The sequence below is a fragment of the Lithobates pipiens genome, unplaced genomic scaffold (assembly GCF_037356315.1).
Source record: "Lithobates pipiens isolate NorthernLeopardFrog02 unplaced genomic scaffold, aLitPip1_a1.2 Scaffold_54, whole genome shotgun sequence".
Taxonomy (NCBI): Eukaryota; Metazoa; Chordata; class Amphibia; order Anura; family Ranidae; genus Lithobates; species Lithobates pipiens.
Genome location: NW_027507876.1, coordinates 4,670,818 through 4,693,499, shown reverse-complemented (window position 1 = coordinate 4,693,499; position 22,682 = coordinate 4,670,818).

Genomic DNA, 22,682 nt, shown 5'->3' with positions numbered 1-22,682 from the left:
GTTCAATAGCCAGTAGCCAATAGTAGTGATGGAGAACTTCCGACGGGACGTTTCGCGATCAAGAACCGTGAACGCGGCCAATAGTTCACTTTAATGGCAGGCGAACCTTAAAAACCTCCAGGTCATATTTTCAGCCACAAAATAGTACACTAGCTGTGCACACAGTCCCACAACATGGACACTGACATAACAAACGTATTAAGTGAATCTGGGATCGACAACGACAAGCTTTCTTTTTTTATCTGTGAAATTTTGACAATTCAGGAGCGCATGAAGGCAATGGAGGAGAGGCAAGGTCAGGGCAGGCTATGAAGGGGGTGCAGCAGATGATCAGTGCCACAGTCAGGGCAGTCCTGTGCCAGTGTCCCAACCTGTGCTTGAGCCCCTCCCTCTGCCCAGCCCTTACCCCCACCTATGCAGGGCTCCACTGCGGTGGTCCGGAGGTGCCAGTCCAGTGCTGATCCTCAGCCATGGTGCTGGCACTGCCTGCTGATTGGCTTCTCCGCTGCTATCTCCCTCACTGTCTGAAACCAGCACCGCGTTAGAGACTGAGCATTGACACCAGCACCGTGATAGAGAGCACTGACACCAGCACCGTGATAGAGAGCACTGACACCAGCACCATGATAGAGAGTACTGACACCAGCACCATGATAGAGAGCACTGACACCAGCACCGTGATAGAGAGCACTGACACCAGCACCGTGATAGAGAGCACTGACACCAGCACCGTGATAGAGAGCACTGACACCAGCACCATGATAGAGAGCACTGACACCAGCACCATGATAGAGAGCACTGACACCAGCACCGTGATAGAGAGCACTGACACCAGCACCATGATAGAGAGCACTGACACCAGCACCATGATAGAGAGCACTGACACCAGCACCATGATACATCCTTCGACGTAATCACACGCACCTTCTGCAATTTGCCACTTTGGTTCAAGCCTGTTGCTCCTGCCCTACCCCTACCACCCCTGCGGAAGGGCCTGCCTCTTCCTCTGCCTGTCATTTTTTAAATGACCCTGTGACAAAAGTCTCTAGAGAAGTGCAGTATGTATGTGGAAGAAGGAATATAACACCTCGCTTCAATCTGTTGTTTTTGGGGGCCACTGATCTATCACACCAGTTACAATACTTTTTTTTAATTGCGTTTGTCACTCTTTGTAATATCGCTGCAGAACCGCTCAGCAGTCACAATGCTGCACAGTGGAAATGCACTATACTATGCTTTCTATATGTGCAAGTATTTTATATGTATATTACACCCCTATATACTGCACATCAACTAGTACACCTATACCAGTCCTTAAAAGGACCTTTGTGGACCTAATAGTAGCTAGCTAGTAGCTAGTGAATTGCAGACTGTCCCTCCCTACACTGAGAAACGACAGCTGCAGAATCGGTCAGCAGCACTGCATGCGGTGCACTATAATATGCTTTCTATATTTGAAAGAAAGTATATTATACATGTACAACCTGTAACCTGGGGGACAGGTAGCAGGTACAAAGCTCCCTGGGATGAGCAGTTGCTCAGGCACAGATACCACATCCAATGATGTAGTGACAAACAGTCCTGTGTTTATTTGTGCTATATACAAGTCCAAATACAGGTGCTGTACAGTAGAAAAAGTTTGGTCCAATACCCCAGTGACACCCTAGCAGCATAGGTACCTCATCCCCCAATAATTATATATGTAAAGAGATAAAGAGTAAAGCAGGAGGGATTTTTAAACGGTACACATTATAACAATATGATACGTACAGTAACTTAAAAATTCATAATAATTTATTAATATACATAAAAAAAATATTAAAGTAATACACAAAAAAATCATACAGACAGTTGTATGCACGTAATTAATTGACTGGAGGAATCCCAATGGTGGATGTTGATAGAGTGATTGCACTTGTACCCAACATGTTTCGCACTGAGCTTCTTCAGGGGAAACGTGCAACTAACAACAGATTACATATTGGAAAAGAAAAAAAGAAATATTTAGACTAAACAAGTGAAAATGCCTATGTACAATTCCAATGAATGGAAAAAAAAAAAAAAATATATATATATATATATATATATACATATATATACATATATATATATATATATATATATATATATATATATATATATATATATATATATATTGATTACATAAATATGTAGATCAATTAAATGCGACGCTTACCCACAGCCACCCAAGAACAAAAGTACTCGGGATCCACCAGCTGATGGAACAAACTGCACTATACAAGCCAGACACAAGGCCCCCTCGGCCTCTCGGAGGACACAGATGGGGGTAAGTCAGCACTAAAAATGGATAAACGAAACACACTATAAGTGATTAAAAAATGAATTTACTAGCATACAACCCTTAGGCAATTAAGACAATGACCTCATTTATATGGGAAAAAGGGGGACAGGCGCCTCAAACTATTAATTTATATAATAATATTAAACAGAAAGCTTTATATATGAATGAAGAGTTGACATAAATCTATGATGTACTAAAGAACAAAAAGGTATATATAGTTTAAAACACAATAATTGCCTTGTACCTTTAACGGTGAATGTACGGAGAAATGTTATGCCGGTTCTCCCTATCAAGCCAGCTAAGTGAGTTAAAAGAGCAAGTTATGGCCAGAGACACACACAGCCTGATACGGCTGAAGAAAACAGGGCTACACTGCCCCAGAGTGATTTCTCTTCCTAAGGACAAACATAAGATTAAAATAAGATCAAAAGGGATTGAAGAATGGATAAAATATAAATGTAAATGCAATGATACAATGTGTCAGTTACCTAAAAGCTGGAGAGAGAAAAGAGCTCCGTCATGCCGCCGATGGTATGATCACGCATACTAACGGGGGAAGCTATTGCGCTGCTTATATGTCCCCCATCCATCGAGCCGGCGTCTGACGTCACCGGCTCGATGCGGACACTATGGGACCAGCACCGCGCATGCGCCGAGCTCACCGCGCCGAGCCTCTGACTACAATACCCAAAATGCCGCTGGGCTGAACGGAGATAGTAGACCGCCCAGGTTAAGCTGACGTCAGCTGACAGCGGCTGGGTAGTCGTGTCGGGTCTCCGCAATAATGGAGAGCCGAGACGAATGTAGAGGGGCCGGAATGGCAGGTGAACAAGTCCCAAAGTGGGATTGCATGCGAAGCCCAGACCATGAAGGGTACCCCCAAAATATGAATATCGAGAGCACCCTGGGTGTCCGTATGCCCTCCAAACAGATATGGCCAGGGGATCAAGGTCAAGCCCAAGCAGTACTAGTGCAGTGTAATTGAGAATGAATTCCCAAAAGGCTATGAAAGCAAGCTTATGGGGCGCCGCATTATAAACTTGAGATCACGGGCATCTGCAGGGATCCCAAGACAGGAAAGCCCGCGATCTGAGAGCATTGATCATACATATTAGGATCGATATATACACATTGTAATAAAGTATAATCAGTATAAGCAGGTATAATGTATAAAGATGTATTTCAATTCAACCTATATAAACATATTGAATTTGAAAATAAATAAAATGTTGACATAGGAAAAAAGGAAAAAAAATTTTTTAAAATAAAAAATATATAATATGAATGAATAAATATGAAAAATGGGAAGTACCCCCCCACACACACCATCCCAGACAACCACCAACGGAGAAAGCAATGGGAATTATAGAAGTTATTAGGTCAGAAGAATAAATGCCCTGATATAATTATAAGAATGATCTGTAGCTGATATTTTCATTGAATCCAGGGTGCTGAGTCGCCTTCAGGGTAAAAATCCACTTGGCTTCAGTCTGCAGAAGAAATTTGTCTACAGAGCCACCCCGTGAATTCAAAGGTATATAAGCCAAAGCAGAGAAACGGATCCAATTTGGATCAAAAGAGTGATGGATTCCAATATGTTTACTAATGGCCGAAACTATTTTTTTATTTAAAATGGGTTTAATGTGATCTTTAATACGTATTGAGAACATTCGTTTAGTCTTGCCAATATAGAAGCCTCCACAGCGGCATTGCGCTAAGTATACAATGCCTGGGGTGGAACATGTAGCATACAATTTAGGAAAGAACCAGCTGCCATTCGGCAGTTTGACTTTTCCTGAATTATTGATATATGGGCACATGTCACAGTTGCCACATGAATATGTGCCTAGTTGTGTTGGTCTAGAAGTTGATGAAGCGTCAATAAAATGGCTTCTGACTAGGCGATCCTTGAGAGATCGAGATCTCTTGAAAGTAATTGCTGGAGAGTCACTTATATATCGCTGTATAGTGGGATCAGCCTGTAATAGAGGCCAACATTTTTTGACAATGGCCCGAAAGTTTTTATGTTGATTTGAGTATTGAGTGACGATACGAACTGTGTCTACAGTATTTGACATATTATGAATTTTTAAGTTACTGTACGTATCATATTGTTATAATGTGTACCGTTTAAAAATCCCCCCTGCTTTACTCTTTATCTCAGGTGCTGTACAGTGTTTCAGAAAACAAATAAAGGACAAAAGTAGCAAAACACAAATCCTAGCCATGTCTCGGCTCTAGCTACACAATATGCAGCCCGTAACTACCAGGCTAAACAAGCCTACCGCTTGTCAGTCTCTACATAAACTGCTTAACAGCTTTTACCAACCTTTCTCTCTTCACAGACCAACTTTTTATGTCCCAAGCAGAGAGCAAAGGCTGTCTGCTCAGATGAGCTTAAATTAGCCTGGGGAAGAGGACCAAGACCCGAACTGGATCATGGATTCTGAATGTGTACGAGAGGAGCCTGTGAGACGTATAAACCCTGAACAGGACTTTTCCTGGCTCTCTCTGGGACGCTCTGCTACAAACCCTATATACTGTACACCTATAAAAGGACCTTTGTGGACCTAGTAGCTAGTGATTTGCAGACTGTCCCTGCTCCAAACACCAAACTGTCCCTCAGTCCCTACACTGATAAAAGACAGCTGCAGAATCGGGCAGCAATCAGCTCAGCAGCACAGCAGTCAAGTATAATATGCTTTCTATATTTGAAAGAAAGTATATTATATGTGTACAACCCTATATACTGTACTTATATACAGTCCTTAAAAGGACCTTTGTGGACCTAGTAGCTAGTGATTTGCAGACTGTCCCTCAGTCCCTACACTGATAAAAGGCAGCTGCAGAATTGGTCAGCACTCAGCTTAGCAGTCAAGTATAATAGGCTTTCTATATTTAAATAAAGTATATTATACGTGTACAACCCTATATACTGTACACCTATACCAGTCCTTAAAAGGACCTTTGTGGATCTAATAGTAATAACTAGTGATTAAACTGACTGTCGCTGCTCCACACAGCGTCCTGTCCCTACACTGACAAAAGACAGCTGCAGAATCGGTCAGCAGTGCACTCAGCAATCAGCAGCACAGCAGTGCACCAGAACCCTATATACTGTATACCTATACCAGTCCTTAAAAGGACTTTTGTGGATCTAATAGCTAGTGATTTGTGTCACTACAGTCTGTCCCTGCTCCACACAGCAACCTCTCCCTACACTGACAAAAGACAGAATGTAAAATGGCCGCCAGATCAGGTCTATTTATAAGTTAGGGGGAATGTCCAATTGTCCATGTGCTGAAATGTCTCAATTGGCTGTCCTGTACCCCATGATGGATGTGTCATCATGGGTCAAAGTTCTTTCACAATGTAAACACATATGTATGCCACGTGAACAGCGCCGGAAGTCCGCCAGTTTGGCGAATTGCGAACAAGAAAAATTTGCCACAAACCAACCGCTGGGCGAACTGCAAGGCCATCCCTAGCCCATAGCTTCCATCTCGTACTTGCTTCAGAGCATGCATCATTTTTGGTCCGTCTAAACAGCATACAGACGAGCGGTTTTCCTGATAGGAATTGATTCTGTCGGAAATATTTTAAAACACGTTCCATTTCTAGGTCCGTCAGAATTTTCTAAAAAAAGACAGCACTGTTGTCTACTGCTAGGTGGCACTGGCAGGTGGCACAGGTGGGCACTGAGGAGCTAGCGGCAGCTCTCTGTGATCGGGACTGATGTCCCTCTCACGGCCGCTGGTGATGGGCTTTTTTTTTTACCGGCTCTGTTTACATAACATCATTGGCTGTACACCTATAAAAGGACCTTTGTGGACCTAGTAGCTAGTGATTTGCAGACTGTCCCTGCTCCAAACACCAAACTGTCCCTCAATCCCTACACTGATAAAAGACAGCTGCATAATCGGGCAGCAATCAGCTCAGCAGCACAGCAGTCAAGTATAATATGCTTTCTATATTTGAAAGAAAGTATATTATATGTGTACAACCCTACAGCTGATCACGTGGTAAAGGGTCAGGATTGATTGATCACAGAGCATGGCGCGTGCCCTGCAGGAGGTGCGCAGGCCGCTCAGGCTTGGGAGGACGTCATTAGACGTACTCCCGGCAAAGAAGGTCAGCGCTGTAGCCGTCATTCGGCTATAGCATGGATCTGAAGACGTTAAGAACAGTTAAGAGTATGAAGATACAATACACTTACGTGTACAATGGAATATCATCTGAAGCATGACCTTTGGACGTTAACAGGTTAAGTGTTTAATGCAGGTAATCACACTCTAAAGGGGAACCCCTGGCAGGCCTATTCAACCTTTAAATCCTAATGAGAGATCAGACAGAATAAGGATAGTGTAGGGCCCTTTAAATAGCGACAACGGCAATGTCCGAGGTACAGGCCTGATAGTCTTCAACGGCAGATGGAGCTCATTTGATTATTTCCATTAGGAAACAGGACAATACAAGTACATGCACTTAACATAGACAGAACATCATGTAATTACTTTAACATAGAATAACACACTATCATACTGCAGTGCCACCTGCTGGATAGAAAGGTATAATGCATAAAGTACATATTGTCAGGTTAATATAAGCAACTTTACATTACATGTTGTTGTTCTTCCAACATGAACATCGATCACTAAAGTTATTGCATTCTATAAGAGAGCATTGATATTAGTCAGGGCATACAACAGCCAACAGGATGCCACCTTGCCATCTTCAGTTCCCCCTTGTTCCTGTGCTAGTGTGTGATCTGTCTGAACCTGTTGTGACCTGGAAACCTGTTTGACTACTCTTGATTGCTGCTTGGCTTTGACCTTGAATTTGTACCTTAACCATTCTACTTCTATGCCCCTTTTGTACTCAACTGCCAGATTGGATTCTTCTTTTGATTAACCCTTTTATGCTTCATTGCCCAACTGGACTTGACCTCGGCTTGGATCCTGGACTAAGGCTCTCACAGTGCTCTGCACCCTTGGCCCCCCTGCCACTCGGTGTCCCCACGAAGTCTCTGTCTCCATGTCCAGAGGCTTTAAGGGCCTGAGGTGCAAGGGAGGCCTTCCCACTACTTCGGTCTCGCATCAGGTACGTGGGCCTTGTGACAGAATAATTCAGCCATGTCTGAGACTGAGGGGAGTGCTTCCACCTTCGAGGCCCTCTGCCAACAAGTGGCCTCTGTGTCTCAGGCCCTGACGTCCATACAAGAGGGGTACTTTCAACTGGAAGGTTGGCTGACTGCAATGGCCAATCCCTCAGTTCTGAGCCCTGTGGAACCACCTGTTATGGCTATGGAGCAGCCCATATCTACTCCAGCTTCTGAACCAGGGGTTCCTATGCCCAAACGCTTTTCAGGGGTTCGCCACAAGTTCTGGGCTTTCAGGAAAGCCAGGCTTTTACCTTACAGCCTAACCTCAAGCATGGGCTCATCAGCTATTGGAAAGAGAGAATTCTATACTGAACTCACTGTCTTCTTTCTTTGATGCCATGGCAATCCTCTATGATGACCAACAATGAACCACCACGGCTGAAACAGTGTTGACCTCTCTACAACAGGGGAAATCCTGTGTTGAGGACTACATAACAGAATTCCACAAGTGGGCTGCAGACACTGCATGGAACGAAGCTGCCTTGTGCCATCAGTTTCGCTTGGGCCTGTCCGAGCCCCTCAAAGACGAATTAGCAAGAGTGGGGCTCCCTGTTACTTTGGAACTTACAATTTATTTGGCTATCCAGCTTGATCGCAGACTCAGAGAACGTCGTAGGGAAAGATCCGATATGGCCCGTCCCACATGGATGCTCCCACGAGTACCCATGGCTCCACACTTGAGAACCCCTGAGACCCATACATCAACCCCAATTCATGACACAGAAAAAATGCAAGTCGGCTTAGTTTGTGCCCCCTCACACCTAAAGAGCGGCAATGCGGTCGCCTAAACAATTTATGTCTGTATTGTGGTCAGAGGACTGTAGGCACTAAGGTCATCAGAGGGGATCCTGCCACCATCAGAGTTTTTTTACACAGCACTGCATTTTGGACTCCCTCTGGGATGGTGTCAGAAGATTGCCCAGCTTATCCTTGTATTGGGGATCAAATAAATTGGCCAACCAATAGTTGCCCTTCTCTTTTTATAACCCGAATTCTGGGGTCCTTGCACAGGCATATGAGCCTAAAAGACCCCATTCTTCATAAAGTGCTCTTTTCTGTGTCACTGTGGACATCACTGTACTCAGCAATCTCACCTCACTCATGTACAACTCCTGGGGTTGGGGATTGGTACAATGTCCCCCTTGAAGCCCGCCCCTTACTGACTTTGCTTCACAGGAATAGAAGCAGTAGGCAAAAGATCTTGCTGACATCAGAAAGTCCTCCTTGTCCTCCTACTGCTGTCCCTCCAGTGTGTTCTCCAAGAGGAACACAAGAAGGATTGTGTAAACTCACTCTGGCCCAGTGGGGATCTTGTCCTCCAGACATATATGCTGCAACACAGCATGGGAGCAATTATCCCAGGAAATTGCATATACTCTGGGGCACTCTGGGGGGAGGGTTTCTGATTCCAAGGAGTCAGTGAATGAGGTCAATGAGGAGTATAGGTTAGAGGGGACTTGTCATTGGACAACCACCAGCTCCAGCTGTGTTCCCCATCCTGCATCCTTTCCATCCACTTGAGCATTTAACCAGTATCCCATGAAGGATGTGTAGCTTCTATGCCCATGCTTAATGGATCATGTGACCATGGTCAGGGTTACCCTGCCATTGATAGCATGGTCCTGCCAGTGACACATTGTGTTCTACATGCTGGTGGAGGGCAGGGATGGTGTTCTAAGAAAAATAATGGCAGCTGGGTACCTGATAATTATGTGTAACCCAGGCCATAAATTTGTGGAAAGCAATACGCTTACTTTTGTAAAGATGCTGTTGGAAACAGAGAAGCGGATATAGGAAAATGTTGCAGATTCGATGACCCTCCTCAGCATGACCCCATGACCAACATAGCCATTTGACATGATGCATTCTAAGCCTCTTAAACTCCTTGTGAAACTAGCCTCCTTGTCACTAGAGGCCACAGAAGATGTGGTGGATGCAGCAGACAAGGCTATGAAGGGGGGGGGGGGGGTGTAGGGGCAGAAAATAAAACACAAGAACTGTGGGCTTTGTGCTGCCAACTTGCCTCCTCTCGCTGTCAAAATACAATAGCACAATGAGAGGGATTCCCCCATCAACTCTGACTGTGCTGATAAGATAAGATATTTTCTTCCCTTCAACCTACCTCAGTTACATAATGTATGGTCTGCCCCACTCTCCCTACAAAAATGACTGCTGAGACCCACACTTTTATATAGTGAGGGGCTGGCTTATCCATGCATCCCTAATTGATCCTTCTAGGCCAATTGGCCTAGGTTCAAAGGTCAGGCAATGCATTATGGTTACAAAAAATTTGACTTAGTACATTTCCATGTTAACTTGTCAGGACTGTGAATTTCGAACCCTCAGTTCCTCCATGAACCTGTACCTCAACCCCTTATTAAAACAAAAATGCAACTTTTGTTGAAATGCTCACCTCTTCACCAGTGCTGACCACCTAAGAAGCACTGTTCCAGTCTTCTAGCATCGGTCCTCTTCTGGTAGTTGAGATTTGCCTAAACTTTGATCAGTGCTTTGATCAGTGCTTAGGGGGTATAACTATGATGGCAATATAAATAATCTGCCACTAATGGGGCTTCATGAAAATTTAGTCATTGGGTCCTGTGGTTCCTAGTTAAACCCTCGATCAGAGAACTACACTTTAGATGTGAGAATATGTTACTATAGCAGGACAAGCCCTTCCTGTCTGCATGGTTTTCAAATATAGATATAGTATACATGTAAGCAGAGCTATAGATTTTTTTTCTCAATATATTTTCCACAGGAGCAAGTTAGATTTTTCATCTATCAAAACCAAGCTCATGATATTTCCTCCCCCTCCTCCGGCTTTCCCTTATTTCTCAGCTCAACTATCAATCCATCCCCCATGCCAAGGTCCTAGGTGTAATCCTGGACTCTGAACTATCCTTTTGCCCCACATCCAATCACTGTCCAAAGCTTGCCACCTTAACCTCTGGAACATCTCCAAGATACGCCCCTTCCTAACCAACAGTCTAATCTCGACTACTGCAACTGCCTCCTCATCAAAGGGGGGATTTGCTAACCGCCGTTCAGTCCCTCATGAATGCTGCTGCCAGGCTCATCCATCGATCCATCTTACAAACCACTTGGCGTCTGCTACCCTTCTCTGCCAATCCCTTCATTGGCTGCCAATCAACCAACTAATTAAATTAAAGATGCTAAAAATAACTTACACAGCCATCCCCAGCTACATCACTAACCTGGTCTCAAAATAACCAATTGTTCTCTTCATTCCTTTCCAAACTCCCTTGTCACTTCATCCCATGCTCACCTCCAAGACTTCTCCAGAGCAACTCCTATCCTCTGGAATGCTCTACCCCAATCTGTCCGACTTTCCCCTACTTTGTCCACTTTCACATGATCCTTGAAAACTCATCTCTTCAGGGAAGTCTATCTGGCCCCCACCTAACAACTGTACATTTATTTTCTCCATCAGCATAACCCGCACAGTTTTTACCTCTTATATCTCTTGACCCTTGACCTCTCCCTCTTAGATTGTAAGCTCTAACAAACAGGGCTCTCTGATTCCTATAGTTTAACATGTATTTTAGTTTAGTTGTCTACTCTCAGGTTGTAAAGCGCCGTGCTATATACAGTGCCTTGCGAAAGTATTCGGCCCCCTTGAACTTTTCAACCTTTTGCCACATTTCAGGCTTCAAACATAAAGATATAAAATTTTTATTTTTTGTGAAGAATCACCAACAAGTGGGATACAATTGTGAAGTGGAACGAAATCTATTGGATTTTTGAAACTTTTTTAACTAATAAAAAAATGAAAAGTGGGGCGTGCAAAATTATTCGGCCCCCTTGCGTTTATACTTTGTAGAGCCACCTTTTGCTGCGATTACAGCTGCAAGTCGCTTGGGGTATGTCTCTATAATTTTTGCACATCGAGAGACTGAAATTCTTGCCCATTCTTCCTTACAAAACAGCTCGCGCTCAGTGAGGTTGGATGGAGAGCGTTTGTGAACAGCAGTTTTCAGCTCTTTCCACAGATTCTCGATTGGATCCAGGTCTGGACTTTGACTTGGCCATTCTAACACCTGGATACGTTCATTTGTGAACCATTCCTTTGTAGATTTTGCTGTATGTTTGGGATCATTGTCTTGTTTGAAGATAAATCTCCGTCCCAGTTTCAGGTCTTTTGCAGACTCCAACAGGTTTTCATCCAGAATGGTCCTGTATTTGGCTGCATCCATCTTCCCCTCAATTTTAACCATCTTCCCTGTCCCTGCTGAAGAAAAGCAGGCCCAAACCATGATGCTGCCACCACCATGTTTGACAGTGGGGATGGTGTGTTGAGGGTGATGAGCTGTGTTGCTTTTACGCCAAACATATCGTTTTGCATTATGGGCAAAAAGTTCGATTTTGGTTTCATCTGACCAGAGCACCTTCTTCCACATGTTTGGTGTGTCTCCCAGGTGGCTTGTGGCAAACTTTAGACAAGACTTTTCATGGATATCTTTGAGAAATGGCTTTCTTCTTGCCACTCTTCTATAAAGGCCAGATTTGTGCAGTGTACGACTAATTGTTGTCCTATGGACAGACTCTCCCACCTCAGCTGTAGTTCTCTGCAGTTCATCCAGAGTGATCATGGGCCTCTTGGATGCATCTCTGATCAGTCTTCTCCTTGTCTGAGCTGAAAGTTTAGAGGGACGGCCAGGTCTTGGTAGATTTGCAGTGGTCTGATACTCCTTCCATTTCAAAATGATCGCTTGCACAGTGCTCCTTGGGATGTTTAAAGCTTGGGAAATCTTTTTGTATCCAAATCCTGCTTTAAACTTCTCCACAACAGTATTACGGACCTGCCTGGTGTGTTCCTTGGTCTTCATGATGCTCTCTGCGCTTTCAACAGAACCCTGAGACTATCACAGAGCAGGTGCATTTATACAGAGACTTGATTACACACAGGTGGATTCTATTTATCACCATCAGTCATTTAGGACAACATTGGATCATTCAGAGATCCTCGCTGAACTTCTGGAGTGAGTTTGCTGCACTGAAAGTAAAGGGGCCGAATAATTTTGCACGCACCACTTTTCAGTTTTTTATTTGCTAAAAGAGTTTAAAATATCCAATAGATTTCGTTCCACTTCACAATTGTGTCCCACTTGTTGGGGATTCTTCACAAAAAATTAAAATTTTATATCTTTATGTTTGAAGCCTGAAATGTGGCAAAAGGTTGAAAAGTTCAAGGGGGCCGAATACTTTCGCAAGGCACTGTAAATCTTGCATAATAAAAATAATAATAATGATAATAATAATAATCTATAGTAAAAAATGTAAAGGGGATTTGGGACTTTTAGATGAAGCAATTGTATAGTATAGAAAAACTGTAAATTAATGATATTTAAATATTTATTAAATTGAAGACATTCATCTAGAATCATAAAGAATATAATTTATGCGCGAGGCTTCCAAGATGGCCGCGATCATCTAAAGCTCCGCTGCCTCGCGGAACAACGGAACCCCTACCGCACGGCACGGCTACCCTTCCGCTTCCCGAGTTATAGGGGCGGAATCCCGAAGTGTTGGGGCACATTTCTGAATGACCGGTGGACTGGCTAAACGCAATCTCGGCCCGCTGTTCGCTTCATTGGACGTGAGGGAGAAATCCAAGATGGCCACCGCAGCACAGCTCCTGTCTCAGGATCACAGATCCGCAGGCACAGTGGATTTCAGGTCAGATACAGACTTTCCTCCTCTCCACGCCACCCCAGGCAACCCCAGGGGTCTCCCCAAGGAAGCCACACCGTCCCCGGCCTCCACGGTCTCTCTGCTGGAACGCACCATCCAGGAGTTCTCTCCCTCCCCAGCGGGGACCTACAGAGTTACCCAGACCGCCATGGCCCCCCACGAGGCTGCTCATACAGACCCAGTCTCCCACATGGATGCCCTGTTTGGCAAATTCTCTGAATTATTAGAGAGGGGCCTCTCCCAAACTGCCTTGCAAATCACGGGGGAATTGAAAGCTGATTTTATTAACCTAGGCTCCCGGATCGAAACGATCGAACATAAAATGGAGGATACCATAGCCAGATCCATCCAAAACTCCAGACACATCTACTCAGTACAGGAGCAATTGGACATAGCCATGGCCCGTATAGATGACCTCGAAAATAGGTCACGCAGATATAACGTCAGAATTCGCGGGCTTCCAGAATCAATAACTGATGTGTCCAGGGCGGTGCAAGACCTCATTCAACAGCTAATCCCAGACATCCCAGCTACCAAGCTTGAACTTGACCGGGTCCATAGAACCCTCGGCCCCCCTAGGAAGGATGGCACCCCGCGAGATGTTCTGGCCAAGCCACATCACTTCTCGGTGAAAGAAGAATTCATGAAGAGAGCCAGATCCCTGCAACACGTCAATTACCAGGGACACCAGGTTCAGATCTTTGCGGACCTCTCCCCCTCCACGATACAGAGACGAAGAGCTCTAAAACCCCTCTTGCTTGCAATGTCCCACAAAGACATAAAATACAAATGGGCATTCCCTTTTGCGGTCAGGTTCACGGACAAAGGGAAGTCTTTTGCCTTCTCCACTTTTCCCGAGGGGGAAAAGCTCCTCACCAAGCTGAAAATCATCTCTCAAGAAGCTGACATGGACACTTCTAACCCTAGCCAGGGATCTAACAAACGACCCACTCCTAACAGCCCACAATCCCCGTTATGGACCTCCGGAAGAGCCAAGAAGGTCAAGGATAATGCACCCACCTGAGCAACTTCCAGTCCCATTATCAATCTCTCCATTTTGTGACTGACCGTCCGAGGTCCTGGAGAGGGCCGGAGGACTGCTCCCCAAACTTGGAAAGTTTGGCCCTCCAACCCTTTTTGCCCTCCCCTTGCCTAGGACTTGTGCTACCCTTGTTCTACCCTTATCCCCATTGCCTCCAATAATCCGGGACGCTATGCAGTACTTTGTCCATTTACTGGACTGCCCGTAACCCCGCATATATTTTTTTTTGTTTACATACCCTCGAAATGGGCCCTAAGGTTGCTTTGAGGATTTCCCAGGGGGCTGCATTCCTCAGCACCCCCCCTGGATGTACCATCCTTCCTTATGCCTTAAGAACAGCGTTCATTTCTTAGCCCCAGTGTCTTCTAGGCATTATGTTTAGCCGTGCCTCAAAAGAAAAGTTCCTTTTTATGTATATTGCAGCTTTTATGTTATTGCTATTTAAAGTTGTTTTCACAGTTCGGGTAGTTACCCGACTAGGGGTCCCCAGTTCCGCGAGGGACCACATGTGTAACTCTCCCTCCCTCGGCCTTTCCCAGGCGTCTGAGGGTCGGGACTCCTGACCTTATGGGTCGGTTGTCTTCATTGTGTTTGCTTGGGATTTCGGGGGGTGTCTCCTGCCCTGATCTCCTCTTTCTCTTCTCAGGAACCCTTTCTTTCCTTGCCCTTTCTCCCCTTCTCTTCCCCCTTGATGGTAAGCTTCCCCCGTTGAATGTTTGCATGACACTATTTTTTTTCTCCTCAGGTTGGGCTGAGCCAACCCAGTCGACATGGTATCCTGGGAGACATCCTCGGGCCACCGATCTCAATGCCCTTACCAAGAACCCAGCTATAGATTGGGTAAGTGAGGTCGTTTTCAGATGCTGGGCTCCCCCTCTGCTCCATGGCTGATCCACAGGCTGCTAGGCTTAAGATAGCCTCCCACAACATTCAGGGTCTTAATTCCCCCATCAAACGGAGAAAAGCCCTCGATTACTACAAATCCCTGAAACTAGATATAATTCTGCTTCAGGAAACCCACTTTCCTATCCGGTATAGTCCCAAGTACCTACATGCCCACTTCCCTCAGTTCTTCTTAGCCAACGCGGAATCCAAGACCAAGGGGGTGGCCATTTTGTTGGCCAAAACATGCAAATTCAATAAGAGTTTTGAAAAAGCGGATCCGGAGGGCAGATTTTTACTTGTAAAGGGCACTGTGGGGGACCAACTGTACTCCTTGGTCTCCTACTATGCCCCGAACACGGGTCAGGCCAAATTTTTCGAATCCATGCTACGTACCTTAGCACCTCTTTTAGAGGGGACGGTTATTGTCGGAGGAGACTCTAACGTCGCCTTTGATCAAGGACTTGATAAATCCTCCCCCTCACGTCCCCGCTTAACCAGGCCCACAAAGGCAAGCTTACGGATTGCCAAATTGCTACACGCTCATGGGCTATCCGATGTCTGGCGGGAATTAAACCCCACAAAGAGAGACTACACTCACTTCTCAGCGCCTCACCAATCATATGCACGCATAGACCACATACTTGTCCCCTCCTCGCTCCTTCCCAGGATGCTCAAAGCCTCCATCACTGACACAGTGATCTCAGATCACTCTCTTGTAATTGTGACGGCCCTGGGGGGCTCGAGTGGGAGACATCCTAGGCATTGGAGGTTAAATGAATCCCTCCTTTCGGAGCCATCACGAGTTATAGATCTCGACAAAGCATTGAAGGAATATTTTTCTATTAATGCGACTCCTGATGTCTCCCCCGAGACCCTGTGGGCGGCGCACAAAGCTTACATTAGGGGAAAATTCATGCAATTGGGTTCTCAAATAAAACGGGAAAGGCAATCAACCATCCTGAAGCTAGAAGAGGAATACTCTAAACTCAGAGCTCTTCACAAAAAGGACCCCCTCCGTACCCCCACGGCCATACTAGACAGGACTCGCTTAGAACTAAATCTCGCCCTCACCACGAAAGCTGAAAAATCAGTTAGGTGGGCTGGCCACAAATTTTACTCACAGGCGGATAAAATAGGCACTCTCCTGGCCAATAGACTCTCCCCTAGAACCAAGCTGAGCACCCTCCCTCGGATCAGAAGCGCGGGACTCCCGCCCACGTCTAATCCGGTCACAGTTCTGAATGCCTTTCAGAAATTCTACACCTCTCTCTACAGTAGCTCCCCACCCCCCAAAGATAACCTCCTCCCAAAGTTCTTGGAGGGTCTGCCCATCCCGGCCTTATCGGACGTTCACAAACAAGTTATGGAAGCCCCCTTCCAGACAGAGGAGATACTGGAAGTCATTAAGACTCTTAAAAAAAGCTCCGCCCCTGGTCCCGACGGCCTTTCGATCCCTTACTATAAAGCCTTTGCCAACACACTAGCTCCCCACCTGGCCAATCTCGGTAACCATAAAGCTAATGGAGACCCCCTGGATCCCCACCTTAACACGGCGTATATCACGGTCATCCCCAAACCTGGCAAGAACTTGGAAGATGTCAGCAACTACAGACCGATTTCCCTTATTAATAATGATCTCAAAATTCTTACGAAAGTTATGGCCAATAGGTTAGCCTCCTTTATTGGACGCTATGTCCACAAGGATCAAGTTGGTTTTATTCCCGGCAGACAGGGACCTGATCAAATTCGGAGGGCGATCGACATTATCTCCATTTTGCAGTCTAATTGGGAAGGGGGATCCGGACAATCTGGCTTCCTCCTTTCCTTAGATATTCAAAAGGCTTTCGACTCGGTCTCATGGCAGTACATCTTCCAGCTCTTTGACAGGTGGGGATTTGGGGCTCGCTTCCTTGGCTTATTACAGGCCTTATACTCCCAGCCGAGGGCCCAAATTCGAATGCAGGGATACCTTTCTGAGCCAATTCCCATCACCAGGGGGACCAGACAGGGGTGCCCCCTATCCCCCCTCATATTTGCAATAGCCATTGAAACACTGGCGATCGCAGTCCGCCACAATATGGACATTAGAGGTGTCCAATGCGGTAGTCAAACGCACAAATGTGGACTCTTCGCGGACGACATACTGTTGTTCCTCACTTCCCCCCTCACAACCCTACCCAACTTATCCCGGGTATTGGACGACTTTGCCAAGGTCTCAGGCTTGAGGGTTAATTACTCCAAGTCTGTGGCGTTGAATGTTTCTCTCCCCACTCACCAAGTCCTCTCTCTCAAACAATCCTTTCCGTTCCAATGGAGTGACACTGCCATCCAATACTTGGGTATCTCCCTCACATCTAAAATAGAGATGCTATATGCCCACAATTACCCCAAATTATACAGACAGCTGGAAACCGACCTCTCCTCATGGTCTAAACATGAATTATCCTGGCTTGGCCGGATTAACTCCATAAAAATGACCTTTCTCCCCAAAATCCTTTACTACTTTCGAGCCCTGCCAATACCAGTTCGGAAGGACCACCTTTGCTCTCTGCAAAGCAAAATACTGAAATATATTTGGGGTAATAAGGGATACCGTCTACCGCAAAACACGCTCTTCCTGCATAGACGCAGAGGGGGGCTGGGTCTGCCTAACCTCCACAAATACTACCTTGCAGCTCGCCTAGCCCAACTCTCCTCGATCTACTCCAAATATGAGAAACCGGACTGGCAGTCCATAGAACGCTGTGCGGTACCCTCCTATACACTAGATTTTTTATTATGGTGCCCGCCCAAAGCCAGGCCGCCCATCATGTCCCCATCCCTTTCTCACTCCTGTGCCCTATGGGACGGCCTTCGCAAAGAGCCTTCCCTAGTCTCCACTATAAGACCCCTTGCTCACATGTTCCGTAATCATGACTTCCCCCCCGGTCTGAACATTGAGGCCTTCAGATGGTGGTTGGACAAGGGACTATACCGGATAGGTCACTTTTTTAATTCCAGGGGTCCGATTTCCCTAGCTTATTGTATCGAACACTTAGAGCTACCAAACACAGAGAGGTTCCGCTTCCACCAAATATCTCACTACCTGAACTCACTTTGGAAAAACAAACCCCTTCCTCCTCCCTTTACTGAATATGAAGCCTGGTGTGGTGGAGTCGGGGAGCAGAGGGGTGGTATTTCAGTGATCTACACGGCTCTCACTTCCCCAACGGGTAAATCCCCCTATATGACGGCTTGGGAATCTGATCTCCAGACCTCTGGGAGTCTCGAATCCTGGCAGCTGGCCTTAGCCAGATCCTTTCGGGGGATCCAGAACACCTCACTAATGGAGGCTAGCATCAAATTGATAACCAGGTGGTACCTCACTCCAGTAAGGCTAGCCAGAATATATCCCACGGCTAATCCCTTATGTTTCAGGGGGTGCCAACTTCGTGGCTCCATGATCCACATCTGGTGGGAATGCCCTAGACTCCGTTCGTTCTGGACTAAAATATTCAACTTGATTTACTTAGTCACAGGCTGCCGGGTTTCGAGAACTCCAGAGGTTGCGTTACTCAATACCCCGATTCCTTTGATGTCTGGTAACATTCAGAAACTAACTTATTTTATTCTATTAGGAGCCAAAATTGCGATTGCCTCCGCATGGAAGCAACCCAAACCCTCCTTCCTCGCAGTTAAGAGGAAGATATCGTGGATAATGTCCCAAGAAAAACTATCAGGTATTCTGTCAGACACCACACCTAAATTCCGAAAGGTGTGGGACCCTTGGGCCCGTTACATGGGAATCTCTCTGCTGCCGGGGGTACCCCCAGGCCCTCCCCTAGGAACCAGACCTCACCCCTAAAGCACCCATCCTTACATTGATTGTGAAACATTCCCTCGCTATATCCTTCCACCCTTTCAGGACATAGCTTACCTCCCCCGACCCCTCTGTTCTCCTCTTCTCCTCCTTTCTTCTCTTCTCTGTCCTTCTAGTCGTTCTAAGATTTTGGTTTGCTCAACAGAGCTGTAATTGACAAGTTCACCATACAGTCCAATTTAATGTTGCGGTACCCACGGCAGACGATCCCCCGACTGTTTTTCCCCTCTGCGAGGGAGGGGCCTGGGAGGACACTCCCTCATCCTGGCACAGCAAGTTCCCTATTAGGGGTGTCGGGATGGGGGCTCCTGGGAGTTACCCTAATAGTCCTACCTGGTGGGCTCTCCCGGGGGGGACACCCTCCGTTTACCTCTTATTGATGTAGCCCCTCGATAAGGAAGGGCTTGCCGACTGTACACTCTTGATATTGTCTGTTTTTCACTAATGTCTCATGTTTTTTTACTTACATTGTGACAGCAGGCCCTCCCTGCTACTGCTAGTTTGTGTACTGTTTTACGTATGTAAGTGCCTTTAATATAAAATAAAATATTTTGAAAGTAAAAAAAAAAAAAAAAAAAAAAAAAAAAAAAAAAAAAAAAAAAAAGAATATAATTTATTTCATATACATATATACTGCACATAAGGCCTGAACATAATGAGTAAGATAATATAATCAAAACGATATAAGATCAAAGTCAAATAAATAAATAAATAAATAAAAAAGGAGAAAATGATACTGAAAATTGTATAATTGCTATGGCGAGAAAATGCCACAGCGACAGATCCAAAACTGGCATATGCACCCACAGGACCTATACAGATCTATTGACTAATCTAAGGACCATATCATGAAATGTTGATAAAAGCTGGGTAGGGATCAATCCATATGGAATACAACTGTGTCATCAAGTATAGCTCGACGCGCTTCGTGGATTTTTCCACTCGTCAGGAGCAAATGTACCAGAGATTCCTATAAAAGTATATAAAATATGTCAATATATAAAATACGGGGGCGTGGCTTGGCGCCGGACGTGAATGGCCGCCTAACATACTAGCTCCCGCTCGCCGAGGATAGAAAACGAGCTCCACGGAGGATTCGATACGGCTAAAGATGGGTAAGGGAGACCGGAATTCATCCGCGACAAGGGATGCAGAGAACACCCCGAGCGGTAACATCCCTGCGATATTCCGGCCCCAACAGCGGGATTCGCCGCCTCAGTCACAGGCCCCTTCTCAGGCAGCGCGCTCGATTACCAGCAGCCCAGAGCGCACCTCCAACAGCCAGCACAGCTCTGCCCAGCACACAGCCAGCGCAGCTCAACCCCTGTTTCTTCATGATATGCAATCTATTGCCGCAGACATAAAGAACACACTGGCTGCAGCTATAGGGGACCTCAGACTGGATGTACAGGCAATGTCCACACGATTAGATAGAGTGGAACATGTCACAAACAGACAGGAAGCCGCCATTACCCAAGCTCAACGAACCGCAGATCACCACGCTATGCAGATCAGAGAGATGAGCAGACATTTAGAGGATCTTGAGAATAGGGGACGAAGACATAACGTAAGGATCAGAAATCTCCCTGAAAATGTAGATCCCAGTAATCTCCAACACTGCGTGCAAGCGATCTTCAACGGTCTTCTGGATAGACCTCCTGACTCACCAATCGAATTCGAACGCCTGCATAGGGCGCTTCGTCCCAGAGGTAGGGAAACGGATCCGCCACGCAACGTTATTTGTTGCCTTGTAAATTTCCCTCTGAAAGAGGAAATCCTTAAACGCGCCAGAGAACGGAGACAGGTCCTACATGAAGGGACAGAAATTAAGCTTTTTCAGGATCTATCGCCAATTACTCTTCAACACAGGAAAGATCTCCGTCCTTTACTGGATACCTTAAGAGCCAGAAATATCGCTTACAGGTGGAAATTCCCCTTTTGTCTTTCTGCAACAGCGATGGGACGCACTGCTTTACTTAGGGTCCCGGAGGACCTACGTCAGTTCTGCAACACCCTAAATGTGCCGATCCCACATCTCCCTGACTGGCACAATGAACACCGCAGTTCACTGCCACGGATTCCAGAGCATGGCGAAGACCCCATGGAATGGAACGCACAAAGACTTCGTCGCCAGAGATCGCCTCCAGCCTCACCACCGCCGCAGGCACGGCTTCATCACAACGGAAGCCCATCAGCCTCGCCGGTCCACAGGAGACCACGCCAGGAAGCCTAATATAGGCTAACACCGGTACGTAACAACCATGAACTTACAGTACCATTTTTTCTCCCACTTTAGCGCCATCCGAACTGTAAGCTTTAGGACACGTAGTTAAGAAGTTTGTAGTATTTGCAGTTTGGTCGGCACTCTGTGTCAGTTCTTTGTCGTCTGGGTGCCCTCAATTACGCCGACTCATTGGGACTTTCTCTCCTTAACGTATACGTATATCAGAGCCTCTATGACATTTGACTCACGTGTCCCTTATCACTGACGTTCCTTGCCTGCAACGGATACTGATATCTTATGGAAGATACTCCTGAAGATACAACTCAGGCCTCCCAACCCCTAAGAGACTCCACCGCCCCCTCTGGGCAGACCGACACAACAAACGGAAAGCTCAACACAGAACTGGACTTTAGTTCGCACCTCGGACACTGAACAGCTAACTATACGCCGACATGGCAGCTCTCCAGGAGGTCGCTAATTCTATCCTGACGAGGAGGGGGTACAGATCAGACAGACAGTATAGCCTATGTTAACTTCGACACCATACCATATCTTTAGTGTAGTTTACTTCTAAATATTTGTGTTTTTGGTTTTACACAATCTAGCATTTCATTTCCTACACAGGAAAGGGGGGAGAGTTCTGCCCAGGTCCCCTGCCTCCCCCCATAAACATAAGAGGGAGAGCTACGTGATTTAGGGGGAAACCCCAGGTAACCACCTGGCCCATTTGTGCTCAATTCTAGGGGCGGATACAGCTACTTATATACATGCTATTGCCCCGTGCGGGAACTCCACCTCACCTCCATACCAAACCTAGACCACACTTTTACCATCAATCTCCCTCCTGTCCTGGGAACCTTTATATGACTCTATATATGGACACGTGCCCAATGAGCTGTTTCATTCTCACTTGTTCATCTACACCTTGGAAATTATTCCACGGCGCCATGGAGAGCCTCAGCACAACACTAGACCCACATAGTAGACGCTTACGAGCAGCTACCAAGGTTTTACACTGGCACCCATCACCTCTTTCGAATCACCCGGGGCACCCGCCAGGATATATTCGTAGCTAAGATCCCTCTTGTGCGAGCTTCATCATCACTGAAGATGGAGACACATTAGGGCATGTCCCACTCCTTTGCTAGTTCATGGTTTATTTTACTTTAATTTGAGTTGTATTTTCTCTTTTGGGCCTTTCTGGCCCTGTTAAGGTTATGCTAAATGTTGAAATTGCTTGATAGACCAGAAGCTTCTGATCGCATGTGTTATTGCTGATATGTTTTTAGATGTGACATTTGAGACACACAAAAAGAGTCACTTCCCCTTTTTCTTTTTTACATATGCACTGCCAAAGCCTAAAACATGCTCTATGACTCCCCCTGATAAACTGCAGGATTTTCTCTCCGTTACCCCTACTCCACATTTAGACTATCCTCTGACATATGATACCAGGTCCTCGGAGGCGGAACG